Source organism: Mesoplodon densirostris, chromosome 2 (assembly GCF_025265405.1).
Source record: "Mesoplodon densirostris isolate mMesDen1 chromosome 2, mMesDen1 primary haplotype, whole genome shotgun sequence".
Lineage (NCBI taxonomy): Eukaryota > Metazoa > Chordata > Mammalia > Artiodactyla > Ziphiidae > Mesoplodon > Mesoplodon densirostris.
The window spans coordinates 84,396,988-84,416,401 of NC_082662.1; the positions used below are offsets into that span (position 1 = coordinate 84,396,988).

Below are 19,414 nucleotides of genomic sequence, written 5' to 3' on the forward strand. Positions count from 1 at the left end.
CAATAAAGACTTATTTATCACTCAGGCTGCTTGTCTTCACAGTATGGAGCAGAGCCTCTCAACTACCAAAAGTAGACACGGAGCTTATCTCTCAGTGTTCCCAAATACATGAACGCTTACCATGGGGGGCACCTAAAGACTCTCAGGGTCCACAGGAAGGATTTTTAAGGAGTCAATTTCTGGGTCCTCAATACTTTAAAAAATTGATCTGCCTTATTTTTATTTTAAGCCAAACCAGCCAAATTTATTTATTTATTTAAAAAATTTTTTTTATTATTAGTTTCTGCTTTATAACAAAGTGAATCAGTCATACGTATACATCTGTTCCCACCACCCTTCCCTCTTGCGTCTCCCTCCCTCCCACCCTCCCTATCCCACCCGTCCAGGCGGTCACAAAGCACCGAGCTGATCTCCCTGTGCTATGCGGCTGCTTCCCACTATCTATCTACCTTACGTTTGGTACTGTATATATGTCCATGCCTCTCTCTCACTTTGTCACAGCTTACCCTTCCCCCTCCCCATATCCTCAAGTCCATTCTCAAGTAGGTCTGTGTCTTTATTCCTGTTTTACCCCTGGGTTCTTCATGACATTTTTCCCCCTTAAATTCCATATATATGTGTTAGCATACGGTATTTGTCTTTCTCTTTCTGACTTACTTCACTCTGTATGATAGACTCTAGGTCTATCCACCTCATTACAAATAGCTCAGTTTCGTTTCTTTTTATGGCTGAGTAATATTCCATTGTATGTATGTGCCACATCTTCTTTATCCAGTCATCCGATGATGGACACTTAGGTTGTTTCCATCTCCGGGCTATTGTGAATAGAGCTGCAATGAACATTTTGGTACATGTCTCTTTTTGAATTATGGTTTTCTCAGGGTATATGTCTAGTAGTGGGATTGCTGGGTCATATGGTAGTTCTATTTGTAGTTTTTTAAGGAACCTCCATACTGTTCTCCATAGTGGCTGTACCAATTCACATTCCCACCAGCAGTGCAAGAGTGTTCCCTTTTTTCCACACCCTCTCCAGCATTTATTGTTTCTAGGTTTTTTGATGATGGCCATTCTGACTGGTGTGAGATGATATCTCATTGTAGTTTTGATTTGCATTTCTTTAATGATTAATGATGTTGAGCATTCTTTCATGTGTTTATTGGCAGTCTGTATATCTTCTTTGGAGAAATGCCTATTTAAGTCTTCTGCCCATTTTTGGATTGGGTTGTTTGTTTTTTTGATATTGAGCTGCATGAGCTGTTTATAAATTCTGGAGATTAATCCTTTGTCAGTTGCTTCATTTGCAAATATTTTCTCCCATTCTGAGGGTTGTCTTTTGGTCTTGTTTATGGTTTCCTTTGCTGTGCAAAAGCTTTTAAGTTTCATTAGGTCCCATTTGTTTATCTTTGTTTTTATTTCCATTTCTCTAGGAGGTGGGTCCAAAAGGATCTTGCTGTGATTTATGTCATAGAGTGTTCTGCCTATGTTTTCCTCTAAGAGTTTGATAGTGTCTGGCCTTACATTTAGGTCTTTAATCCATTTTGAGCTTATTTTTGTGTATGGTGTTAGGGAATGATCTAATCTCATACTTTTACATGTCCCTGTCCAGTTTTCCCAGCAGCACTTATTGAAGAGGCTGTCCTTTCTCCACTGTACATTCCTGCCTCCTTTATCAAAGAGAAGTTGGCCATATGTGCGTGGGTTTATCTCTGGGCTTTCTATCCTGTTCCATTGGTCTATATTTCTGTTTTTGTGCCAGTACCACACTGTCTTGATTACTGTAGCTTTGTAGTATAGTCTGAAGTCAGGGAGCCTGATTCCTCCAGCTCCATTTTTCGTTCTCAAGATTGCTTTGGCTATTCAGGGTCTTTTGTTTTTCCAAACAAATTTTGAAATTTTTTGTTCTAGTTCTGTGAAAAATGCCAGTGGTAGTTTGAAAGGGATTGCATTGAATCTGTAGATTGCTTTGGGTAGTACAGTCATTTTCACAATATTGATTATTCCAATCCAGGAACATGGTATATCTCTCCATCTATTTGTATCATCTTTAATTTCTTTCATCAGTGTCTTATAGTTTTCTGCATACAGGTCTTTTGTCTCCTTAGGTAGGTTTATTCCTAGATATTTTATTCTTTTTGTTGCAATGGTAAATGGGAGTGTTTTCTTGATTTCACTTTCAGATTTTTCATCATTAGTGTACATGAATGCCAGAGATTTCTGTGCATTAATTTTGTATCCTGCTACTTTACCAAATTCATTGATTAGCTCTAGTAGTTTTCTGGTAGCATCTTTAGGATTCTCTATGTATAGTATCATGTCATCTGCAAACAGTGACAGCTTTACTTCTTCTTTTCCAATTTGGATTCCTTTTATTTCCTTTTCTTCTCTGATTGCTGTGGCTAAAACTTCCAAAACTATGTTGAATAAGAGTGGTGAGAGTGGGCAGCCTTGTCTTGTTCCTGATCTTAGTGGAAATGGTTTCAGTTTTTCACCATTGAGGACGATGCTGGCTGTGGGTTTGTCATATATGGCCTTTATTATGTTGAGGAAAGTTCCCTCTATGCCTACTTTCTGGAGGGTTTTTATCATAAATGGGTGTTGAATTTTGTTGAAAGCTTTCTCTGCATCTATTGAGATGATCATATGGTTTTTCTCCTTCAATTTGTTAATATGGTGTATCACATTGATTGATTTGCGTATATTGAAGAATCCTTGCATTCCTGGAATAAACCCCACTTGATCATGGTGTATGATCCCTTTAATGTGCTGTTGGATTCTGTTTGCTAGTATTTTGTTGAGGATTTTTGCATCTATGTTCATCAGTGATATTGGCCTGTAGTTTTCTTTCTTTGTGACATCCTTGCCTGGTTTTGGTATCAAGGTGATGGTGGCCTCGTAGAATGAGTTTGGGAGTGTTCCTCCCTCTGCTATATTTTGGAAGAGTTTGAGAAGGATAGGTGTTAGCTCTTCTCTAAATGTTTGATAGAATTTGCCTGTGAAGCCATCTGGTCTGGGGCTTTTGTGTGTTGGAAGATTTTTAATCACAGTTTCAATTTCAGTGCTTGTGATTGGTCTATTCATATTTTCTCTTTCTTCCTGATTCAGTCTTGGCAGTTTGTGCATTTCTAAGAATTTATCCATTTCTTCCAGGTTGTCCATTTTATTGGCGTACAGTTGCGTGTAGTAATCTCTTATGATATTTTGTATTTCTGCAGTGTCAGTTGTTACCTCTCCTTTTTCATTTCTAATTCTATTGATTTGAGTCTTCTCCCTTTTTTTCTTGATGAGTCTGGCTAATGGTTTATCAATTTTGTTTATCTTCTCAAAGAACCAGCATTTAGTTTTATTGATCTTTGCTATTGTTTCCTTCATTTCTTTTTCATTTATTTCTGATCTGATCTTTATGATTTCTTTCTTCTGCTCACTTTGGGGTGTTTTTGTTCTGCTTTCTCTAATTGCTTTAGGTGCAGGGTTAGGTTGTTTACTCGAGATGTTTCCTGTTTCTTAAGGTGGGATTGTATTGCTATAAACTTCCCCCTTAGAACTGCTTTTGCTGCGTCCCATAGGTTTTGGGTCATGGTGTCTCCATTGTCATTTGTTTTTAGGTATTTTTTTATTTCCTCTTTGATTTCTTCAGTGATCACTTCGTTATTAAGTAGTGTATTGTTTAGCCTCCATGTGTTTGTATTTTTTACAGATCTTTTCCTGTAATTGATGTCTAGTCTCATAGCATTGTGGTCAGAAAAGATACTTGATACAATTTCAATTTTCTTAAATTTACCAAGGCTTGATTTGTGACCCAAGATATGATCTATCCTGGAGAATGTTCCATGAGCACTTGAGAAAAATGTGTATTCTGTTATTTTTGGATGGAATGTCCTATAAATATCAATTAAGTCCATCTTGTTTAATGTATCGTTTAAAGCTTGTGTTTCCTTATTTATTTTCATTTTGGATGATCTGTCCATTGGTGAAAGTGGGGTGTTAAAGTCCCCTACTATGAGTGTGTTACTGTTGATTTCCCCTTTTATGGCTGTTAGTATTTGCCTTATGTATTGAGGTGCTCCTATGTTGGGTGCATAAATATTTACAATTGTTATATCTTCTTCTTGGATCGATCCCTTGATCATTATGTAGTGTCCTTCTTTGTCTCTTCTAATAGTCTTTATTTTAAAGTCTATTTTGTCTGATATAAGAATTGCTACTCCAGCTTTCTTTTGATTTCCATTTGCATGGAATATCTTTTTCCATCCCCTTACTTTCTTTTTTTTTTTTTTGCTGTACGCAGGCCTCTCACTGCTGTGGCCTCTCCCGTTGCGGAGCACAGGCTCCGGACACACAGGCTCCGCGGCCATGGCTCGCGGGCCCAGCCGCTCCGCGACATGTGGGATCTTCCGGGATCGGGGCACGAACCCGTGTCCCCTGCATCGGCAGGCGGACTCTCAACCACTGCGGCACCAGGGAAGCCCCATCCCCTTACTTTCAATCTGTATGTGTCTCTAGGTCTGAAGTGGGTCTCTTGTAGACAGCATATATATGGGTCTTGTTTTTGTATCCATTCAGCCAATCTGTGTCTTTTGGTGGGAGCATTTAATCCACTTATATTTAAGGTAATTATTGATATGTATGTTCCTATTCCCATTTCCTTAATTGTTTTGGGTTCATTATTGTAGGTCTTTTCCTTCTGTTGTAGTTCTTGCCTAGAGAAGTTCCTTTAGCATTTGTTGTAAAGCTGGTTTGGTGGTGCTGAACTCTCTCAGCTTTTGCTTGTCTGTAAACTTTTAAATTTCTCCATCAAATCTGAATGAGATCCTTGCTGGGTAGAGTAGTCTTGGTTGCAGGTTTTTCTCCTTCATCACTTTAATTATGTCCTGCCACTCCCTTCTGGCTTGTAGAGTTTCTGCTGACAGATCAGCTGTTAACCTGATGGGGATTCCCTTGTGTGTTATTTGTTGTTTTTCCCTTGCTGCTTTTAATATGTTTTCTTTGTGTTTAATTTTTGACAGTTTGATTACTATGTGTCTTGGCGTATTTCTCCTTGGATTTATTCTGTATGGGACTCTCTGTGCCTCCTGGACTTGATTAACTATATTTCCTTTCCCATATTAGGGAAGTTTTCAACTATAATCTCTTCAAATATTTTCTCAGTCCCTTTCTTTTTCTCTTCTTCTTCTGGAACCCCTATAATTCAAATGTTGGTGTGTTTAATGTTGTCCCAGAGGTCTCTGAGACTGTCCTCAGCTCTTTTCATTCTTTTTTCTTTATTCTGCTCTGCAGCAGTTATTTCCACTATTTTATCTTCCACGTCACTTATCCGTTCTTCTGCCTCAGTTATTCTGCTATTGATCCCATCTAGAGTATTTTTCATTTCATCTATTGTGTTTATAATCGATGCTTGATTCATCTTTAGTTCTTCTAGGTCCTTGTTAACTGTTTCTTGCATTTTGTCTATTCTATTTCCAAGATTTTGGATCATCTTTACTATCATTATTCTGAATTCTTTTTCAGGTAGACTGCCTATTACCTCTTCATTTGTTAGGTCTGGTGGGTTTTTATCTTGCTCCTTCACCTGCTGTGTGCTTTTCTGTCTTCTCATTTTGCTTATCTTACTGTGTTTGGGGTCTCCTTTTTGCAGGCTGCAGATTCGTAGTTCCCACTGCTTTTGGTGTCTGTCCCCAGTGGCTAAGGTTGGTTCAGTGGGTTGTGTAGGCTTCCTGGTGGAGGGGACTAGTGCCTGTGTTCTGGTGGGTGAGGATCGATCTTGTCTTTCTGTTGGACAGGTCCATGTCTGGTGGTGTGTTTTGGGGTGCCTGTGGCCTTATTATGTTTTTAGGCAGCCTCTCTGCTAATGGGTGGGACCGTGTTCCCATCTTGCTAGTTGCCTGGCACAGGGTGACCAGCACTGTAGCTTGCTGGTCGTTGAGTGAAGCTGGGTGCTGGTGTTGAGATGGAGATCTCTGGGAGACCTTCGCTGCTTGATATTATGTGGAGCTGGGAGGTCTCTTGTGGACCTGTGTCCTGAAGTTGGCTCTCCCACTTCAGAGGCACAGCACTGACTCCTGGCTGCAGCACCAAGAGCCTTTCATCTACCCGGCTCAGGATAAAAGGGAGAAAAAGTAGAAAGAAAGAATTAGTAGAAGAAAGAAAGAGAGAAAGAAAGAAAGAAAGAAAGAAAGAAAGAAAGAAAGAAAGAAAGAAAGAAGGGAGGGAGGGAGGAAGGAAAGAAAGAAAGAAAGCGAAAAGAAGAAAGAAGGGAGGGTGGAAAGAAAGAAAGAAAGAAAGAAAGAAAGAAAGAAAGACAGGAGGGAGGGAGGGAGGAAAGAAAGAAAGAAAGACAGGAGGGAGCGAGGGAGGGAGGGAGGAAAGAAAGAAAGAAAGAAAGACAGGATGGAGGGAGGAAGGGAGGGAGGAAAGAAAGAAAGAAAGGAGGGGGGAGGGAGGGAGGGAGGAAGGGAAGGTAGGAAAAAGAGAAAGAGAGAATATAAAGTAAAATAGAATAAAGTATGATAAAATATAGTAGCGTTATTAAAATAAAAAAAGTAATTATTAAAAAAAAAACAAAAACAAAAAAACGGACGGATAGAACCCTGGGACAAATGGTGGAAGCAAAGCTATACAGAGAAAATCTCACATGGAAGCATACACATACACATTCACAAAAGGAGAACAAGGGGGAAAAAATCATAAACCTTGCTCTCAAAGTCCACCTCCTCAATTTGGGATGATTCGCTGTCCACTCATGTATTCCACAGATGCAGGGTACATCAAGTTGATTGTGGAGCTTCAATCCGCTGCTTCCGAGGATGCATGGAGAGATTTCCCTTTCTCTTCTTTGTTCTCACAGCTCCTGGGTCTCAGCTTTGGACTCGGCCCCGCCTCTCCATGTCGTCGCCGGAGGGCGTCTGTTCTTGGCTCAGACAGGACGGGTTTAAAGGAGCTGCTGATTCGGGGGCTCTGGCTCACTCAGGCCGGGGGGAGGGAGGGGCACAGAGTGCGGGTTGAGCCTGCGGCGGCAGAGGCCGGTGTGACGTTGCACCAGCCCGAGGCGCTCCGTGCGCTTTCCCGGGGATGCCGTCCCTGGATCCCGGGACCCCAGCAGTGGTGGACTGCACAGGCTCCCCGGAAACGGGGCATGGACAGTGACCTGCGCTCGCACACAGGCCTCTTGGCGGCGGCCACAGCAGCCCCAGCGTCCCACGCCCGTCTCCGGGGTCCACACCTTTAGCCGCAGCTCGCGCCCGTCTCTGGAGCTCCTTTAAGCAGCGCTCTTAATCCCCTCTCCTTGCGCACCAGGAAACAAAGAGGGAAGAAAAAGTCTCTTGCCTCTTCGGCAGCTCCAGACTTTTTCCCGGACTCCCTCCAGGCTAGCCGTGGTGCACTAATCCCTTCAGGCTCTCTTCCCGCCGCCAGCCCCAGTCCTCTCCCTGCGCTCCGACTGAAACCTGATACCCGAGCCTCAGCTCCCAACCCCCGCCCGCACCGGCGGCCGAGCAGACAAGCCTCTCGGGCTGGTGAGTGCCTGTCGGCACCGATCCTCTGTGCAGGAATCTCTCCGCTTTGCCCTCCCCACTGTTGCTGCGCTCTCCTCCGGTACTCTGAAGCTTTCCCCCTCCACCACCCAGTCTCCGCCCACGAAGGGGCTTCCTAGTGTGTGGAAACCATTCCTCCTTCACGGCTCCCTCCCACTGGTGCAGGTCCCGTCCCTATCCTTTTGTCTCTGTTTATTCTTTTTTGTCGTTTGCCCTACCCAGGTATGTGGGGAGTTTCTTGCCTTTTGGGAGGTCTGGGGTCTTCTGCCAGCATTCAGTAGGTGTTCTGTAGGAGTTGTTCCACGTGTAGATGAATTTCTGATGTATCTGTGGGGAGGAAGGTGATCTCCGCGTCTTACTCTTCTGCCATCTTCCCCCGGATCCTGCCTTATTTTTTAAAATCAATTTTTGAATCTCAATGGCTTAAATAAAAATTTCTGACCCATATAAAAGTCTAGTAGATGGTGGCAAGACAGGTGGTAATGGGAGGGCAGTTGTAAGAAGAAAGGGATCTTTGCTCCAAGTAGTTACTCAGCATCTAGCTGAGGAAGATGGAGGAGGAAGAGAGAGTTCAGCTTGCAGATCATGCATTGGTAGTTTTTATTGACCCGGCTGGGAAGCAACATAAATCACTTCCATTCACATTCTGTTGTCCAGAATTCAGTCTACATGGCCACATCTAACTTCAAGGGATGCTTTGTGCCTATGAAGCGAGGAGGTAGGTTGGGTAAACAGCTAATCAGTCTATGATGTAATGGTGGATATCAAATTGTTAAGATCTGTAGATTCTTTTTTTTTTGTACAAGTAAAAAAGCAAAGTCACAGTCTATATTTAAAGGCAGTATTTAAAATGCCATGGAAAATATGTCTTTTACAATTATTTAAACTTATGATGAAAAATTTTATATCATCTTCAAAATGAGCAAGGACCAGTAGCAATGAGCATTGCCAACACCCAGATCTTCGTTTCTAAATGCCATTCTCTACTAAAAGGAATCTGGGCTCCTGAGAGAAATGGCTAACTCTGGGGTGGGGACAGGGAAACACGAGATGAGCCTGGAGCATCTTGAGTACCAGAAAGTCTGGGAGTGCTAAAAAAAATTAATAATTGGGCATGTTAAAGTGACACAAGAGTCAAACTGAAGGAACTCCCAATGACCGAAGCTGGAACAATTTGAGCAACAAAATAATGTGACATTAGGTTATAACCCAATGTATAAAACACATGTCCATGAGTCCATAGTGACATAGATAAAATTGAAATTAATAAATGGGGAAGAAGAGACAAATGTTCTTTAAAGAAGAATTCCAAATAATTTATGCAGATACTGCCCCCTCCTAAGGTGGATCTTAGTCACCACCTCCCTTGCTTTGGAAGTGAGCTGGACTTAGTAACTCATTTCCAAAGAATAGAGTGTAGAATGGGAAACATAGTAACTTCACAGTGGAGAAACCTGGCAGGTACCACCTTAACCAAGTGACTAAGGTTAACATTACCAGTGTTGTCATGTGGAGATCATGTACACTCTGATATGATATAATGAGAAAGGTGTTTCACTTCTGTGGCATTCTTTCCAAAAACCCATAACCTTAGTTTAATCATGAGAAAAACGTGAGACAAATACAAATTGAGAGACATTCTACAGAAATATCTGACCTCAAAATTGCCAAGGTCATCAAAAACAAGGAACATCTGAAAAACTGTCACAAACAAACTACAGAAGACTAAGAGGAACTGACAGCTAAATGCAATGTGGTATCCTGGATTGGATCTTGGAACAGAAAATGGTTATTAAAAAAAAAAAACTAGTGAAATCCAAATAAAGCATATAGTATAGTTAATAGTAATGTACCAATGCTGGTTTCTTAGTTTTCACAAATGTACCACAATGATATAACATTAAGTGAAACTGGGTATAAGAGAACTCTCTATTGTCTTTGAACTTTTCTTTAAATCTAAAATAACATCAAACAACTGTCTACTCTTTAAGATTTGTCTGGAAACCCTCTCCTCATTCTGTCCACCAATCCTAACCTATTATGTCATGAACTTGCCCACTCTGAATTAAGCTCCCACTCCCACATCAAATGACCAACCTTAAAACATAACTTCCCCAAACTTCATAAATAACCTGTCTTTACCCTCTCTCATCGGAGACGCACTTAAAACTTGGTCTTGGAAGTGGTGATTTTCCCTTACTACAGTAAGTAATAAATTCTGCTTTGCTTTCTTCATAGATTCTTTTGGTAGCTCTTTGGTAGGAGCCATTGTTTTATTTTTTATTTTTATTTATTTATTTTATTATTTTATTTTTTTTCTTTTTGTGGTACATGGGCCTCTCACTGCTGTGGCCTCTCCCATTGTGGAGCACAGGCTCCGGACGCGCACGCCCAGCGGCCATGGCTCACGGGCCCAGCCGCTCTGCAGCACGTGGGATCTCCCCGGACCGGGGCACGAACCCGTGTCCCCTGCATCGGCAGGCGGACTCTCAACCACTGTGCCACCAGGGAAGCCCCCAGAGCCATTGTTTTAAAGGAGCAAACATTAAAGACATTTCTTGAGGAAATCATGAATATGAATCAGATATTAGACGATATCATAAAATTATTTATAATTTTCTTTTGTGTGGTAGTGAGATTATACATAAAAATATCCTGGACTTCCCTGGTGACACAGTGGTTAAGAATCTGCCTGCCAGTGCAGGGGACACGGGTTCGAGCCCTGGTCCGGGAAGATCCCACATGCCGCGGAGCAACTAAGCCCATGTGCCACAACTACCGAGCCTGTGTTCTAGAGCCCATGAGCCACAGCTACTGAGCCCACGTGCCTCAACTACTGAAGCCTGTGTGCCTAGAGCCCGTGCTCCTCAACAAGAGAAGCCACTGCAATGAAAAGCCCACGCACCGCAACAAAGAGTAGCCCCCTCTCGCTGCAACTAGAGAAAGCCCACGCGCAACAACGAAGACCCAATGCAGCCAAAAAATAAATTAATTAATTTTAAAAAAGAAAAAAAATTTTTTAATTGCTAAAACACACACACACACACACACACACACACACACACACAAATCCTCTATTCCATGCGCACTTGAGCAGAAAGTATAATCTGCTGTTTTTGGATAGAATGTCCTATAAATATCAATTAAATCTATCTGGTCTACTGTGTCATTTAAAGCTTCTCTTTCCTTATTTATTTTCATTTTGGATGATCTGCCCATTGGTGTAAGTGAGGTGTTAAAGTCCCCCACTATTATTGTGTCACTGTCGATTTCCTCTTTTATAGCTGTTAGCAGTTGCCTTATGTATTGAGGTGCTCCTATGTTGGGTGCATATATATTTATAATTGTTATATCTTCTTCTTGGATTGATCCCTTGATCATTATGTAGCGTCCTTCCTTGTCTCTTATAATATTCTTTATATCCAAGTCTATTTTATCTGATATGAGTATTGCTACTCCAGCTTTCTTTTGATTTCCATTTGCATGGAATATCTTTTTCCATCCCCTCACTTTCAGTCTGTATGTGTCTCTATGTCTGAAATGGGTCTCTTGTAAACAGCATATATATGGGTCGTGTTTTTGTATCCATCCAGCAAGCCTGTGTCTTTTGGTTGGAGGATTTAATCCATTCATGTTTAAGGTAATTATCGATATGTATGTTCCTATGACCATTTTCTTAATTGTTTTGGATTTGTTTTTGTAGGTCTGTTTCTTCTCTTGTGTTTCCCACTTAGAGAAGTTCCTTTAGCATTTGTTGTAGAGCTGGTTTGGTGGTGCTGAATTCTCTTAACTTTTGCTTGTCTGTAAAGCTTTTGATTTCTCCATCGAATCTGAATGAGATCCTTGCTGGGTAGAGTAATCTTGATTATAGGTTCTTCCCTTTCATCACTTTAAGTATGTCATTCCACTCAGTTCTGGCTTGTAGAGTTTCTGCTGAGAAATCAGCTGTTAATGTTATAGGAGTTCCCTTGTATGTTATTTGTCATTTTTCCATTGCTGCTTTCAATAATTTTTCTTTGTCTTTAATTTTTGCCAGTTTGATTACTATGTGTCTCAGCGTGTTTCTCCTTGGGTTTATCCTGTATGGGACTCTCTGAGCCTCCTGGACTTGGGCGGCTATTTCCTTTCCGATGTTAGGGAAGTTTTCGACTATAATCTCTTCAAATATTTCCTTGGGTGCTTTCTCTCTCTCTTCTCCTTCTGGGACCCCTATAATGTGAATGTGTTGCTTTTAATGTTGTCCCAGAGGTCTCTTAGGCTGTCTTCATTTCTTTTCATTCTTTTTTCTTTATTCTGTTCCGCAGCAGTGAATTCCACCATTCTGTCTTTCAGGTCACTTATCCGTTCTTCTGCCTCAGTTATTCTGCTAGTGATTCCTTCTAGTATAGTTTTCATTTCAGTTATTGTATTGTTCATCTCTGATTGTTCATTAATTCCTCTAGGTCTTTGTTAAACATTTCTTGCATCTTCTCGATCTTTGCCTCCATTCTTTTTCCAAGGTCCTGGATCATCTTCACTATCATTATCCTGAATTCTTTTTCTGGAAGGTTGCCTATCTCCACTTCATTTAGTTATTTTTCTGGGGTTTATCTTGTTGCTTCATCTGGTACATAGCCCTCTGCCTTTTCATGTTGTCTATCTTTCTGTGAATGTGGTTTTTGTTCCACAGGCTACAGGACTGTAGTTCTTCTTGCTTCTGCTGTCTTCCCTGTGGTGGATGAAGCTATCTAAGAAGCTTGTGTAAGTTTCCTGAGGGGAGGGACTGGTGGTGGGCTGTTGTAAAGTTCTTATACTATACACAAAGTGGTATAATATTTCTTTAATTTATTGTAATAAAATAAAGATATATAGTTTCACATCAAGGAAATGAAAGTGAAAATCACAGTGAGACACTACCTTATACCCACTAGGATGGCTATAATCAGAAATACAATAATAAGTGTTGGTGAGGCTTTGGAGAAATGAGAACACTCATACATTGGTGATAGGAATGTAAAATGATGCGCCATCTTTGGAAAATGTTCTGGAAGTTTCTCAAATGTTTAAACTTAGAGTTAACATATGACTTAGCGATTCCACTTCTTGATTTATAGCCAAGAGAAATGAACACATATGTCCACCAAAAAACTTGTATATGAATATTCATAGCAGCACTATTCATACTGGCCCCAAAGTGGAAGCAACTTATGATGAATAAATAAATAAAATGTGGTATACCCATATAATGGACTATTATTTGGCAATAAAAAGGATTTGCAGTACTGATATATGCTACAGCATGCATGAACCTTGAAAACATTATGTTAATTGAAAAAAATCCAGTCACAAATAAATATATATTGTATGATTTCATTTATGTAAAATGTTCAGAATAGTCAAATTTATAGAGACAGATATCAGTTTAGTGTTTGCCTTGGGTTGGGGGTGGAGGTGGGAGAATTGGAGGGCTAAGCGGTGTGGGATTTTTTTTGGGAGGTAATGAAAGTGTTTTAAAGTTGATTATGGTTATGGCTGCAAAATTCTGTGACTATGCTAGAAGCCATTAAATTGTACACTTTAAGTGGATGAATGTATGGTATGTAAATTATATCTCAATAGAATTGCTTAAAAAGAAAATTAAAAAGGTGTACAAATCCTAAAGCAACCACTAAAATACAAAACAGAATTATATTTAATAGACCAAAGACTGGAGGTAAAATGGAATCATAAAAAATACTCAATCCAAAAAAGTTTAAAAAAAGAAAAAGAGGGAACAGAAAACAAATAGGACAGATAGAAAACAAAAAATAAGATGGTAGATTTAAACCTTACCATGTCATTAATTATATTAAATATAAATGTCTTAAAACACCCCAAGAGATTGTGGAGTTGGATTGAAAAAAGCTGCCTACAAGAAGTACGTTTAAAAATCAAAGATACAAATAGCTTAAACTTAAGTAAAAGAATGGAAAGAAATATACCAGGCTAACACTAATCAAAAGAATGATAAAATGACAATATTAATTTTGGAATAGATAGATTTTTGGGCAAGGATATTTCTAGAATTAAAGAGGGTCACTTAATAATAAGAAAGGGCTCAACTGATCAAGAAGATAAAAATTCTAATGCTAATGCACCTAATAACCAAGCTTCAGACACATGAAGCAAAACCAACAGAACTGCAAGGAAAAATATACAAATCCACAATCAAAGTCAGAGATTTCAACATCTTTCTCTCGCTAATTAATAGAACACATAGGCAGAAAAGTAGTAAGGATGTGGAAGACTTGAACACTATGAACCAACTTGACCTAATTGACATTTATCAAACACACCACCCAACAGCAATAGAATATACATTCTTTTCAAGTATCCACAAATCATTTACCAAGATAAGTTATATTTTGACCAAAAAATCAAGTCTTAATAAATTGAAAAGAATTAAAATGATACAAAGTATGACCACAAGGAAGTAAAACAGAAATCAATAACAAAGCTATCTGAAAAATCCCCATTTATTTATTCTCTCTTTGAATTTAATGAGTTTACATCAAAAAATTAGGTAGTCATTTTACATTTAAGGAATAAAAATCTTTTTTTAAAAAAAAAGCAATACAAAGAGTGAGAGGATTTTAACTAAGTTTACATTTCTTTTTGCTATAGTTTTTAACAATTCATCTCATCATTTACAATGTGCAAATGCATTTGCAGCACCCATTACAATCATGACACTAAATTTAAGGAAGTACATTGTTACTAATGGCCCTCAGAGGAAACTGATTTACCTTCTATTAAAAACTCTACAAAAAAACCCCCAAAACTCTACAATATATAAGCATTATGTAATAATGCTACTTCACCAACATTTGTCACAAGAACCATCACCAAAGTTTTCTGGAAATGAGTTCACACACAAATTAAATATTTAAACGGTGAAATGTTCCTTATTTTAACTTCAGCAAGATCTTTCTTTTTCATTGTTAAGAAACACTTTAATAGTTTTAAAGTAAAAGCTGTTAAGAGTAGAGTCCAGATAGCTAAAACTGTACTCCTGAGTTTGAACTTACAAATAAGTCTTTTGTAAATAGTTCTCAATAAAATATCCTCCCTCCCCAGCCCCCTGCCCCAAATTTTGAATTTTTTCTTACAAAACTTTGGTCAAGAGTAGAAATAGAGTCATTTAAATTCCCAAGGCTGTCCCCCCCGCAGTCCACTGGCAGGAAGCAATTATGATTTTGCTATCTGGAAACTTATGCCCACGTCTTTGACTGCGGGTCAAAATTGCTTTCCTCACAGTCTGATTGGGAGAGTTGTTAAGCGTTGGAATGTCCTTCTGAGGTGGGCTGTGGAATGTCATGAGACCATACTATAGCCACAATGACCACTGGTATCATCATTACAGTTACTCTCTACTAACAATACCTAGTGTTGTATGGAGCTCCTGCATCTCTTGGCTCATGTGAACCTTAAAACAATTCTATGAGATATGAAGGGCCGCAGAATCATCTGTTATTTTATGGATGTGGGCAACCTTCCCAGACAATGTCCACACACAGAGACAAGACAAAGCATTCTATGGACTGCAAGAAAGTCTTTTGCAGCTTGGGCTGGCCTCCATTCTTTTTAAGGAGCTATCTGCTTTTGATTGTTCCATTGCCCTTCCTCTCGCATATTCAATCATGGTGGGGCTTTTGCTCCCCAACTGCTCTCCGTATTCCTGGAGGGACCACCTCCCTCCCTAGCCTCATGCATATGTTTGGGTGTCCTGAAGATTTGCAGAAGCCTGCCCACCATGCACCTTCTATTTAAGACTTGCTGTTTTATTGTAGGTAGAACTGGAACCACTCTTCTGTAAGGTTTGGTATAAGACCTGGTCCTGTTTTCACAGAATCTTCCATCCTTGCTTTCTTCCCTCACTTTGAACACCTTGATGTTTTGGTCTGCCTGATTATAGTGATACGAATTTATTTTATTTTACCTATGTGGATGGAACATTTCAGATTCATCTATTCACATCTATGTAAACATCATTACATAAAATTAATTTGAAGGTTGTTTTTCATACAACAAAGAACAATATGTGATGTCTTTAATTTTGGCTGCAAAGTTGAAATAAATCAGTGTTTTTTAAATTTTCTAAAAAAAAAAAAAAAAGAGTAGAAATATATCCAGGCAGATATGTATGCCATATGATAGCAAGAACAGTAAAGCCCAACTAATGACTTTGGGTTTTAGAAATAGAAGGCAATTAAAATGTGCTCAAAGTTACATTAAGAAAAGCTTTCACTGGGTAATATTGAAACAGTCACAAAGGTTAAGAAAATACTGATATCAAAGTACAAATGACTACAATGTTAAAATAGACAAAAACTACTATACAAGAGCCTCTTTTAAAATTAAAAATAACACAACACATGAGTCAGGATTGTTTTCCTGTTCTACTCATAAATTTTAGTCTTTATATTCAGAGGGTTGGTTATGTTGACATCTAGTAGAGTTTCTTATGACATCTGATGAAGTCTCGTTCCAACTTCAGGCGGTGGCTCTTCCCTAAAGAACTTCTTGATTTCGGTTACATCTTGGTCACTGTACAATTTCAAAGTAGTGCAGTATCGCCATGATGTGCTAAGGCATGAAGACATATCCTGTGTACAGTGCCATCCCCACGAAGAAAACCAGCATGGATTTGAACACAGTCTGCTCCCAGGGCTCCAGCATGTAGAGTGCCATGACCAGCAGGTACTGGTAGTAGAACCAGGACATCTGTTTCCAGGCCCGCGCCAGCGCCATCCTTGCCACGCGCCTCCCGCGTTGCAGCCAAACGTCAGTCTCCCCATATATTTAGATATTAAATAACACACTTTTAAATAATCCATAAGTGAAAGAAAGCAATCCAAAGGACATTACAAATTATTTTGAATTGAGTTAAAAGAAAAATATGTGAATGATCATCAAGCAGTGCTTAGGAGGAAATATACAGCATTAAACTCATATATTAAAAAAGCATTGTTTCAAATCTTGACCAATATTCTACCTTAAGAAACTGTATGTATGTAAAACAATTATACTCCAATAAAGATGTTTAAAAAAAAGAAACTGTAAAAGGAAGAGCAAATTAAGTCCAAATAAGCCAAAGAAAGGAAATAATAAATTAAGAGTAGAAATCAATGAAATGGAAAACAAAAAATCCCCAAAAGAATGAAGAAAATCAATGAAGCCAAAAACAGGTTCTTTGAGAAAAATAAATAAAATTGATAAGCCACTAGCCTGACTGAGGAAGTACACAAAAAAAAGAAGACACAAATCATTAATATCAAGGTGAGAGGGACATCACTACTGAGTCTACAAACATTAAAAAGATAGTAAGGAAGTATTATGAACAACTTTATACCAATTAATTCAGAAACCTGGATGAAATATATAAACCACCAAAGCTTATTCATGAAGAAATAGATAATATGAAAAGCTTTACATCTATTAAAGAAATAAAATTTTTAGTTAAAAACTTTCCCATAAAGAAAATTCCAGGCCCAGTTTACTTCGCTGTTGAAGACTACCAAAAGATAAAAGAGAAATAATAAAAATTGTATGAAAAGTCTTCCAGAAAATTGAAGAGGAAGGAATATTTCTTAATTCATTGGATGAGCCCGGCATTAAACAAGTACAAAAACCAGACAAAAACAATAAAATAAAACCACATGTCAATATTCCTCATGAATATAAAGGCAAAGTTTCCTAACAAAGTTTTAGCAAAATAAATCCAATAATGTATATAAAAGATAATATATTATGACTAAAGTAGTTTATCCTAGGAATGCAAGACTGGTGTAACATTTGAAAATCAAGCAATGTAATTAACCACATTCGAACTCACATGCACACACACACGCACACACAAACACACTCAATAGATGCAGGGAAAACATTTGACAAATCTTGCATTCATTTCCAATGAAAACTTTCAACAAAGTAAGACAAAGGCTGTATCTGAAAATTTTACAGCTAAACGTGTAGTTAATCATAAAAGACTGAATGCTTTCTTCTCTTAGATTCCAAACAAGGCAAAAATGTCTATGTTCACCTCTTTTATTCAACATTGTATTAAGGCTGTAAAAAGACATTAAAAACATAGATTGTAGAAGAATAAAGAAAACTGTTTTTACTTATAGACAGCATAAACATCTATGTAGAAAATCCTAAGAAACCATATTTAAAAAGCTACTATAGGGCTTCCCTGGTGGCGCAGTGGTTGAGAGTCTGCCTGCCGATGCAGGGGACGTGGGTTCGCGCCCCAGTCTGGGAAGATCCCACATGCCGCGGAGCGGCTGGGCCCGTGAGCCATGGCCGCTGAGCCTGCGCATCTGGAGCCTGTGCTCTGCAACGGGAGAGGCCACAACAGTGAGAGGCCCGCATACCACAAAAAAAAAAAAAAAAAAAGCTACTATAGCTAGGAAGTGAGTTATCTTTGTTGAAGTATACAAGGTCAATATAGAAAATATATGAAGATACTAGCCACAGTAAAGAATCAAAATTTAGAAATCTATACTAGTTTTTTGTTTTTGATTTTTTGCGGTACGCGGGCCTCTCACTGTTGTGGCCTCTCCCGTTGCGGAGCACAGGCTCTGGACGCGCAGGCTCAGTGGCCATGGCTCACGGGCCTAGCCGCTCCGCGGCATGTGGGATCCTCCCAGACCGGGGCACGAACCCGTGTCCCCTGCATCGGCAGGCAGACTCTCAACCACTGCGCCACCAGGGAAGCCCTATACTGTTTTTAATAGCATTGAAAATATGAACTATTGAGGAATAAATTTGACAAAAGATGTTGAAAACCTGTATACTGATAAGGACAAAACATTACTAAGAGAAATTAAGGAAGATCTAAATAAATGGAAGATATATTCATGGATCAGAAGACTCAATATTGTTAAGATGTCAATTCTCCCCCTATAGATTCAATACAATCCCAATTATTAAAAAAGGTCAGCAGAATTTTGTGTAGAAATTGACAAGTTGATTCCAAAATGTATATGAAGATGAAAATCTAAAACAGTCAAAACAACTTTGGAAAAGAATAAAGTTGTAGGACTTACACTATCTGATTTTAAGACTTATAGAGCTACAGACATCAAAGTGATATGGTATTGGTGTAAGGATAGATAATAGAACAGAGTAGAGAGTTTGGAATTAGAGCCACACATATATGGTCAATTGATTTTTCATAAATGAGTAATGCAAATCAATGGGGAAAGGACACTATTTTCAACAAATGCTAGAACAGTTGGATAGAGCCATATGTAACAGAATGAATCTCACACTATACACACCCTATATACTCTTACCTCACACTATTTACAAAAATTAACTCAAAATGAATCATAGACTTAACTGTAAGAGCTAACACTTTAAAATTTCTAGGAGAAAACATATGAGAAAATCTTTATGGCCTCGGGTTTGGCAAAGATTTCTCAAATAGGACGCAAAAAGCATGAAAGAAAAAAATCCATTGTGTTCATTATCTACTGTTCTGTAACAAATTATCTCAGATCTCAGTGGCTTAAAACAACATACATTATAACCTTTGTGAGTCAGGAATCCAGGCATAACATAGCTGGGCCCTCTTCTCAGAGTCTTTCACAAGGCTACAATGTAATTTTTATTGGACCTGTGGTCTCATCTGAAGTCTCAGCTGGGTAGGGGTCTACTTTCAAGCTCACTCATGTGGTTGTTGGCAGGATTCAGTTTCACAAGGGTTGTTGAGAGAGCCTTAGTTTCCTGCTGACTATTGGCCAGAGGTCACACTAGATTTTGCCATGTGGGCCTTTTAATAGAGCAGCTCACAACAGGACAGCTTGCTTCATCAGATGAAGGATGAAAGAAGAGCCAGAGAGAGGATATAAGCGAGAAGAAGT

The 19,414-nt window shown here is 39.1% G+C and overlaps 1 pseudogene; it reads right to left on the reverse strand.

The window, feature by feature from the left end:
• Positions 1-15,983: 15,983 nt before the first annotated feature.
• On the reverse strand, positions 15,984-16,298 carry LOC132480839 (serine palmitoyltransferase small subunit A-like; annotated as a pseudogene).
• Between the last annotated feature and the right edge of the window lie 3,116 nt (positions 16,299-19,414).